The 10,153-nt window shown below is 35.4% G+C and overlaps 2 long non-coding RNA genes across 3 annotated transcripts in view; one reads left to right on the top strand and one right to left on the bottom strand.

The window, feature by feature from the left end:
* LOC113455849 overlaps positions 1-10,153 on the top strand; it is a 76,795-nt gene that overhangs the window by 18,394 nt on the left and 48,248 nt on the right. The gene's annotated exons all lie outside the window — the stretch shown is intronic.
* Positions 1-10,153, bottom strand: part of LOC113455848 — a 23,827-nt gene that overhangs the window by 11,825 nt on the left and 1,849 nt on the right. The window contains exons 2-3 of one of the 2 annotated variants that reach the window (XR_003376794.1): positions 7,097-7,265; positions 7-1,193 (exon numbers count right to left, since the gene is read on the bottom strand). This is a non-coding gene — a long non-coding RNA (uncharacterized LOC113455848). Of the gene's footprint in view, positions 1-6; positions 1,194-7,096; positions 7,266-10,153 lie in introns of those variants that run through there. The other variant, XR_003376795.1, reaches the window with a different exon arrangement.

Consider the following 10,153-nt stretch of genomic DNA (forward strand, 5'->3'; position numbering starts at 1 on the left):
TAACATGTGCAGAAAGACCTCTATATAGAAAATAACAGGCTTTTTGATATTATGTTTTGATGTTTTATGCCTATAAAACTACTTGAAACCTTTATGCATTTATATTTTAAAATGGCAGAAATATTGTGAAAGATGGAAATGGAGTTTCTTTATTCTAAAATACCAATGTTTTCAAGTCTCAACATTACTAGCAGACATACACATATAGAGTCTGCTATGGAAGATACAAGAGAAGATCTGCACTTGTTCAAAGCATACAACAACAAGACACACAATGACAAAGAAATCTATTGTGTTAATTATTTTCAAGTGAAGTGTGTAATACCTAGCTGCCACCATCAATAAACACTTGATTTCCAAAAAAGCTCAGGCTGTCAGATTTCCTAAATAGGAATGGACATACAGTATGAAAGTATTATGTACATGAGTATTTATATTAAATAACACAAAGACTATTTCGACCGAAACAGAAAATTTGAGTGTGTAAGAACCTAAAATGCAATAGGATGGTAAGAAGTACGTTTCCTCCTCGAAACCTCATTCTAAATTCAGAGTCTTTAATGACAGATACAGAAGTGCTTTCATATATTACTACATGATATTTTCAATGAGTCTAAGTTTTTGTATATAAAAAAAACTGCAATGCCAATCATTTTTTACAATGAAACTCCGTGAATCGAGTAAAGGTCATGACCCCCCTTGATGCTGTCAGATATTGAAACCTGAATTAAAATATTTCCTTGTAGATACTGCAGTGTTTCAAGACAGAAAGAGGGGTACCACAAGATTAAAGAGAAAGAAAAGTTACAGAAACGGGGATAGACATGATTCACAGGAGTCAGAAGGGTAATAGTGGGAATAAACCATTACCTGACTGCTAATTTCCCTGGGCTTTTTCTCATTAAAATGCCACGGCCAGTCTGCCGGGTCTGGGCCAATGTACCTTCCTGTTTCAGGTAAAACATTTGTAGCTGAGAGCTAGCATATTCCCAGAGGCTGACTTGGAAGGACCTGCTATGCTGACAATATTATTAGCTCTTCTTGCCGCGGACTGAAGGAGTGTGTGCATTCAAATTTTTCCTTAAACAATGAGGAGTGGGATCTCAATTCCACCAATAGGAACAAAGCCTGTGGTTACCTTGGAGATCAGCATCAGAGCTGCTGACTTATTTCTCCGCCAATCTCAATATTTCCTGTGACAGAAAAAATGAAATAAAATGGATAACTGGAAAAAAATTAGTTTACCTAGGACCAGAATCCAATTATCAAAAAAGGGGAAATCATTGTGAATTAACCGAGATGTGATCACATATATGACTTCTTGTTTCTGTATCCTACCTATCTACCTGAAAATTTCCATTTCTCCCGCTGATAGCTTATTGTGATACTGTACTGCCGATTGCACCTTCCTGGTATCACATTCAGAAATCCCAAGTTAGAGTTCCTAAGCATACTGATGGGGGAATTAGACACTTGAAATTTTCATATTCCCAGGTATCTAAGGCTATTTGCCGACATAGCAATTATTTTAGAGTGGCCTCCGAAGACGCATAAGATCAGTACAACCTTTTTTTTTTTTTTTTGAGTATAGAATTTATAAGAAAGTCTTCATTTCAGAAAATACAAAAGCTCGGGCTCACCTAGGAATCACAGATTTCATAGCTGAAGAATTGTCGTTAGACTCAAGCACATTTTTGATACTGCGAAGGGACTCTTCATGAGAACATGGGGAATATCACAAATTCCTTGCTTTTCCTATTTCTTCTGTATCCTGCAGGTCTCTGCGACACATTTTTTTTTTCCTCTGGGGTTGTTTACAGTGAGGCTTTGACTAACGTCCAGCTTTTAGCAGGAAGTTAGTCAAAGCCCCACTGGAAAAAAAATCCCTTAGTGCAGACCTTTTTATGCTATCTTGGAACCAATGAGAAGAGAGATCTCAAGCCATGGACTGGAAAGCACAGGACTGCATTTAACATGGTGATCTCATCCAGAGCTGATGAGTAATCTGTTTCTCCCTCCTCCCTCTGTGTCATGAAAAGAAGCAGAGCAAATGACAGGGGACCACAGGATAAAATCTACTTTACACCAGGTTTTACCTCCAGTTAAATGCCTACAAAACTGGCAATGTGACAGGTTGAGTGAGCCAGCAGCTGCTTTTGCCTTGACTCTATCTATACACATGAAAGCCTTCATTCATGTCTGGAGATTTTTGACTGTGAATGTGGGCTGCCAATGCACCTTATTTTCTGATTTTTTATGATTGGTTTTTGCCTGTTAATATGTGTAGTTTATATGCAGTCAAATAATAATTAAATGTTACATATAATATGATAGAATGAATTATATACAAATATAATATACAAGTAGAACTAAATTGTGAAGTCCAGATATCTTTAAAACATATATTCTGGTTTGTATTTGAAATACATATTATGAAATATCCCTCTGTACTTAACTCATTTACAGTCTGGTGTTGGAGTTCTTTCTATTTGTGTGTTGTTTTCATTGATAATGAATAAAGAAACTGCCTTGGTGTAGTTGATAGGACAGAACTTACGTAGGCAGGGAGTAGAATGAACAGAATTTTGCGGAAAGGGGAAAAGTGAGAGATGCCATGGATGTCCTGCCTGAGTCAATGCTGCTTAGAATCTTGCTGGTAAGTCACATTCACATGACAATATACAGATTTTTAGATTATTAACCCATTAATAGAAATGGGTTAAACTAATATGTAAGAGTTAGCCAATAAGAAGTTAGAGCTAATGTGCCAGGCAGTGTTGAAATTGATACAGTTTCTGTGGGATTATTTCAAGTGAAAGCTTGAGAATGGCCAAGATGGAATAAATGTTCCCACTCCCCATGCAACAACAGTCAAAATAAAACACAATAATGTATATAATCCACTCTCTGTGTATTTTCCATTTATACATGACTTACATTTTTTTACTCATTTTAATCTATGACTATCTATATTTTGTTTATTTAAAGACTTTGTTTTATTTTTTGCAACCAGTTGTTTATTTTATAGCTATAACTATTTTCTGACCAGAAGCATTTTTTAAAGGCTAAGCAGGAATGGCAAGGACTTAATCTGCCATCATGCCTGTCAGTTCTACTTTGTCCAACATGGAGAAGGCATTCTTACTGCCTCTGAGAGCATTTCCCTCAGAGCCAGTTCCAAGCTTGGGTCTCATCTAAGGTCTCCCCAGGACTGTATTGCAATTAATTAACTTGTAGTACTCTGATAACAAACCCCAGTTAAATGTTCTGCAGCCACACCATCTGAAAGGATCATAGGTAATCCTGCAACTAGCATGAACCAGGGAGCTTTCTTAACTGAGTTTTGAAGATTTTTTGGCTACCACTGAGTCAGAAATCCTTGTCTGAAAATAAAAATAATGCCTCAGCTTGATACTAGCAATCAGATTCCTCCCAAGAAAATAATGCCAAAAAGCCATGCTTAACTCTGTCCTTTTGTGTCTAGCATTTCTTTTTAAGATTTCTCAGATTTTACATGGATATAATTGACAACACTGCTGGTTCATTTCATAACTGGCCTGACTTGAAATAATAACTAAGAAACTATATTATTTGCAGTAATATTTGGCCAATTTCTTCCCTAAGTGTGTTGTAGCTAGCTCCTTTCTCCTAAATTACCAGTATTCACAAATCTGTTCATTACTATATGACTTAATGGCACAGTTTGGGAAGGCACGATTGGAGGCATCTGCCTCAGCAGTAGCTACATAGATTCTCCCAGATTGTGTCTACTCTCTCTATTTATTTCTTTCAGCTTGGCTTTCCTCTGTAAAGGCATTGGTTGAAGGCGTCTTGTTAATTAGCCAATGGCAATTAAACCAACTCATAGCATGCATCACCTCTCACTCAGGAGAGCATATAAAAAAGAAAAAAAAATAGATTAGAAAATAATAACTCCAACTAAAAAGTAAAAAAAAGCATTTAAAATCAAAAATAGTTTAAGGAAAGAGACATCAGAATTTGTAACCCCAACAAACAGAAAAAAAAGTCTCAAATTCCCCCACACGGCAAAAATGTCATGGACAAAAATTTCATGCACAAACAGAAAAAATCAGCTTTTACTGTAAAACAATATTTGTATTTTTAAATTTCAAAATGATAAGCTAAAATGATTACATATAATCACCCCATTACCCCATTCTTTATCTAGTTTATGATATTTGCTTATGCACAAAAATATAAAATAACAGTCCTACTTATTGTATTTATTTTGACATTTTCTAATGCAGATATTTCACTGAATATCTGTATTAGTAAAGAATACAATAGGAGGAAGAATTGTGAAGTAACATAAATACTGCACTTACACATGATATTCTAAAGTATATAAAGCAATTATTCCTATATATAAAAATATATATGCATATATATGAAGAAGCTCATATATATATATATATATATGCCATACATAAACATATAAATATCTGAATGGAACTGAAAATGTCAAAGTAGACTTGGTAAGAAAATAAAAAACAGTTAACCCCCTTTATTATGAAAGAATAGAAGAATATTTTAACAAAGGTGTCAATACATTGTTATCAGATGTGCTTCTTGGACAGGGGCATCTTATACTTTCACACTCAAGCTAAAAGAGCATTTCAAAATTATATTTGCACCTCCCAAAATGAGGCAAAACATCTATTTTTGATGTTCCTACATACTTATGTTCTCATAGAACAAAAATCACTCTATCGCTATTAGAAGCTTCACAGGAATTGAATACATATGACTGAAATTTAACCTGCAGGTTATCGCTTCATTTAGAAGAAACAAAAATTTTCACTCTCATGTGCAACTTGGCACAAAAGTAAGAATCAAGAACAATCAGATTTTTTTTTATCAAAGTGCCCCAAAATTCATGGGTGAAATGAAGTAACTATGAGGATTATGATTAAGAGCATGGTTTGGAAAGAATACCCCACATGTCTCTAATAGACTAGAAACTGAGACTAAACTGATTATAAAACCATACAGATTTTTTTCTTTCTTTTAGAATCATATAGAAATAATCTGATTCCTAATCATATATTCTCATACCTAAATATTTGCACATGAACAGAACTCACCAGAAATATTGCTTCTTAAACTAGATTAGAAATAGAGCAGTGAAGTGAAGGTCACTCATAGTAAAACACCAATGCATATAAAATAAAAATAAAATTTAAAAAAATTAAAAATAGGCTTGCCATGATACAAAAGATTGTGAAAATTTGCAAATTTCATTGTTACCTCTTCTTCACCTCTTCTGAGAAAGTGTCAGTATATTCAAAGCTAATTACAAATGAAGTTTTATAAAGGCATGATCTTCTGTAGGATGTGTGGTTCTGATGTATTGTCACCATTAATATCTCTGACATGTAAGTATTATATGCAAAGGAAAACATGATCCTCCAATTTGATGGTATGTGAAAAATTTAAATTAGTTTTCCCTGACTGTAATAACATCCATCACCTAGATCTCAACAATGGAACTACTGATTTCTCCCACCAACACATGAAGTGATAGATTTGGATTTGGCGGTTCTCCTCTTCCTTAAATTACATTTATCTCTCAGGCTTGGATCTAACAGCTTAAGTCTAGTTTTTCTATGGAGTTTGGCTTCTGCAAATCTTAGAAATAATTGTTATCTTAGTATCGAGAGTAACTCTGAAAATGCCTAGAGCTATTCCATAAACCTATATATTCAGATATGATATGAAATACAACTACCCACTCTACCTTTAAGATATCCAATTCATGCTCTCTACACATCACCCCTTCATTCCAACCCACCCCTGTGCTCCCAACATTTGCAAGAGATCTTGTCTTTCCAATATCCAGGAGGATAAATATATGTTTTTCTTTGAGTTCACTTTCTTATTTAGCTTCTGTAGTATCATGAATTATAGGCTCAATGTCCTTTATTTATGGCTAGAATGCACATATGAGTAAGTACATACCATATTCCTTTTTGGGGTCTGGGTTATCTCACTCAGTAAAGTGTTTTCTATTTCCATCCATTTGCATGGAAAATTCAAGATGTAATTGTTTTTTATTGCTGAGTATAACTCTAAAGTGTATATGTGCCACAACTTCTTTACCCATTCTTTTATTGAGGGGGCACCTAGATTGTTTCCAGGTTCTTGCTATTACAAATTGTGCTGCGATGAACATAGTTAAACAAATGCTTTTGTACCAAGATTGGGCATCTCTTGGGTATATTCCCAAGAATGGAATAACAGGATCCTGAGGTACGTTGAGTCCCAGTTTCCTGAGAAATCACCACACTACTTTACAAAGTGGTTGAGATGGAGGAAGGGTAGATATAGGAACAGGAAAGAAGATATCTTAACTAAGGGAGCCATTTTAGGGTTTGCAAGAGAGTTGGCTCTAGAGGGGTTCCCAGTTGTCCATGGGGATTTCCCCAGCTAGGTCCTTGGACAGCAGAGGGGAGGATGCCTGAACTAGCCTTATCCCATAGCCATACTGATGAATATCTTGCATATCACCATAGAACCTTCATCTGGTGATGGAGGGGATATAGACAGAAACCCACATTGGAGCACAGGACTCAGTTCCCGAGGCCCAGATGAAGAGCAGAAGGAGGGAAAACATAAGAAAGGAAGTCAGGAACATGAGGGGTGCATCCACCCAAGGGAACATTGGGATCACACCATGACCAGCTGGACTGGGACTGAACAAGCATGTGATCAAACGGGACTCTCTGAATGTGGCTGAAAATGAGGGCTGACTGAGAAGCCAATGACACAGGGTTTTGATTCTAAGACACATTACTGTTTTTTTGGGAGCCCAGTCTGTTTGGATGCACATCTTCTTAGACCTGGATGGAGGGGGAGGGCCATATACTTTACTCAAGGCAGGGAACCCTGACTTCTCTTATGACTGGAGAGGGAGGGGTAAGGCAACTGGAGAGAGTAGGAAGGAAGTGGGAGGATATGGGGAGGTGGAAATTTTAATAAATAAATAAATAAAAAGAAAATTTAAAAAAGATATCAAATCCACACAGGGATGACTTTAGGCCTCTAATTCTCCTCTTTTCCCTTACCCTATATTTACCTGGATTATTCCCTTGAATAAACAAGACTTGATAAGAATCCTGTCTTGTCTCCATCTCCGGTGTCTCTTGTCCCATCTCATTCTCACTTCCTCTCCAGAAACTCTGTTGACTAACACTTGGGCCATGGTAACGACATGTTTCTGGAACATGGAGGATTCAGTGAAGAAGCTGTTCAGAGAGGCACACATAAAATGAATTATAATTAAGAGGAAGAGAAACACAGGAACCTGCTGTGTCTTTTAAACCTCAGTAGTAGAACAGAGATCATGGGACAAGCAATTACTTAGCATGAAATGAGACATGCATTCATTGCACAAGGGGTAAGTGTTAAAATTAATAGTTAATTTTTTGAGTATATTAAAGCTGTTTTAGAGATGAGAAAACATGATAGAGAGTCAGAGAGGCTCTTAAAGATTACTAATAAGCATTTGGACTAAGAAATATCCATATAACTGACTGTTTTACTAGAATTCATAAATTTTGTTTTAGAGGTATTATTTTGTAGTTGACAATATTTTTGAGAATGAAGAGAAAGTATTATTAAAAGATAAGTTGGACTAAATAGATTAAAAGGAGTCTAAATATTTGCAATGGCAATATGGGTTTTTTTAATTTGAGAAGGGTCAAATTAATGAAGTCAGCAACAATCCTCTGCTAAGGGAAATTATTTTTCCTTGTTAACAGGCAAGTGGAGCTTATGATAACCCTAATCAGCAGACTCATACCCCAGTTGAAATATGTGAATAACTGAGAGAAATAGGCATGAAAACATGGGAGTATCTTCGCCCCATGGGAGGGAACTGTGGTTCTTGGATTAAAGTTATCCAGAAATCTAATGAGCCTTATATTGAATTCCTAGCTCAACTAAAACAAACAATAGAAAGAACTGTAATTGGAGAAGAAGCAAGGAAATAACTTCTTAAAAGACTAAGCATATAAAAATGCCAATGAGTGTTCTAATGAGCTATGTTCTCAGTTTAGGAAACAGGAAATATTAATAGTTATGAGAAAGTACGAAACGATATTCCATCTGAAAGTAGAAAACTGCAATTGGCTCCTGAAACTATAGCCACCATTTTTATAATTTGCAAAAAGAATATAAAAATTTAAAAGATTTAAAATGCTTTGGATATGAACAAGTCAGTTTCTTATCAAAGATATTTAGACAAAAGTAAAATTAGTTAAACAGCATATTCAAAATGCCTTTTTGAATAGGTTATAACCTATGATCACATGAAAAATGTCTGGTGATCTGACATTTGAAAATTTGGAAACGCTCTTAGCAATTTTTGGTAGCTTTTTCTTTTGCTCAAGAGGAACATGGACATTTACATACTAATGCTAATCATCTACATGTTCAATATAAAATTCCATTTGATAAACTAATCATACTTGCAAATCCATTACATTTTAAAACAACAAATTGAAATTCATAAAGGAAGACTTTGGTAAGGAATTTCTGGGAGCTATTTAGAAGAATTAGGGCAACTTTTCATCAACACATATTAAATTTTGTAATCTGCACCAAAGGAATATTCTAATTGGAGTAGAAAAATATTTTGCCCATACTCCAAATGTTGAAAAAGCAGAAAAACTGCCATAGAAACTGAATGGCAGCCTGCATTGCTAATGGAGAATGGGATAGGGGTAGGTATTATCTCTCTGCAGGATGAGTGACAATTATGGCTCCTAAAGAAGACATTCCAATATTGGCCTTGGTAAAATCATATTCATGGAAACGGACTCAACAACATAGGACTTTATCATGATCACCAACTAGGGATCAGGTGAAATCTCTTGTTCCCTATGGTCAGATTATTGTCTGTCAGTCCCAAGACTGGTTATAGCTGAATATTTTTTTCTGGCCATGTGTGCTCTGTTAATTGTCTCTTCTGATCAGGGATCAGCTGTAAGTTATTGTGCTTATGTCTCTTGTACAGCTATGTTTAAGCCTGTCCTTTAAAGAGGTACTGATGTTTTAGTGTATATCACTGTAAGTATCCTCTCTCCTCCTTGTAATGACTTGACTTGTCTGAATAAATTTGATGGGACCTCTTATACTTTTACTTATATGGATGATAGAAAGCCAATAAGCTTTGGAAGTTGTCCTTGTTTATCAGTGGAATTACATCATTGGTTACAACCTGGTATAAATATAGGTAGATGTCTTTCTCATCGTCAAAGATTTTCAGCATGGTCCATTAATCAGACCTTGGAGAATATTATTGAAAGTAATGAATTATCATATCCTGTATGTCCAGATTTTATGTATTATGGATTAAAATATCACCCATTTATTTGGAAGATTTTTTAGGGCAAATTTAAAAAAAAAATCATTCAAAATAAGTGGATCAATTAGGGCCCTTTTTTCAGTTTATTAACACTTGTTCTGGATGGAATATTACCACTTGTGATTTGCTTATTTGAAGTAGTAATGTTATTGCTTGTGTGCATAACTCAAATAGCCTTAATTGCTAGGAATGTATAACTACAATGGTGACAGACTTTCATAAATATAATATTGTTTATTCTTCTATAGTCTAGTGAAATATAGATATGTTCATATATCTGAGCATAATTTGACCCTCATCAGAGATGATCTTTGGCACTAGTAGGAAAATAACATGTGCAGGGAAGATCTTTCTAAAGGAAATAAGAGGCTGTGTGTTCTATGATTTGATGTTTCATGCTTTTAAAACAACTTGAAAGTTTCACACATTTCTATCTTAAAATGGCAGAAACACTGTGCCATCTAAGAACCAATAAGGAGAGAGATCTCAAACCAAGGACCGGAAATCAAAGGACTGCATTGAACATGGTGATCTCCTCCAGAGTTGATGAGTCATTTCTCCCTGTGTGTTGTGAAATGAAGTAGAGCAAATGACAGGGGAACACAGAATAAAATCTACTTTATGCTGCATTTTGCCTCCAGTTAACATCCTACAAAACTGTCAAAATGTGACAGATTGTGCGAGCCAGCAGCTGCTTTTGCCACAAATCTACCTATATACATGGAAGCCTTCTTCCTGTCTGGAGATTTTTGATTGTGAATCTGG

Source organism: Microtus ochrogaster, unplaced genomic scaffold, assembly GCF_000317375.1.
Source record: "Microtus ochrogaster isolate Prairie Vole_2 unplaced genomic scaffold, MicOch1.0 UNK192, whole genome shotgun sequence".
In the NCBI taxonomy this organism is placed as follows: domain Eukaryota; kingdom Metazoa; phylum Chordata; class Mammalia; order Rodentia; family Cricetidae; genus Microtus; species Microtus ochrogaster.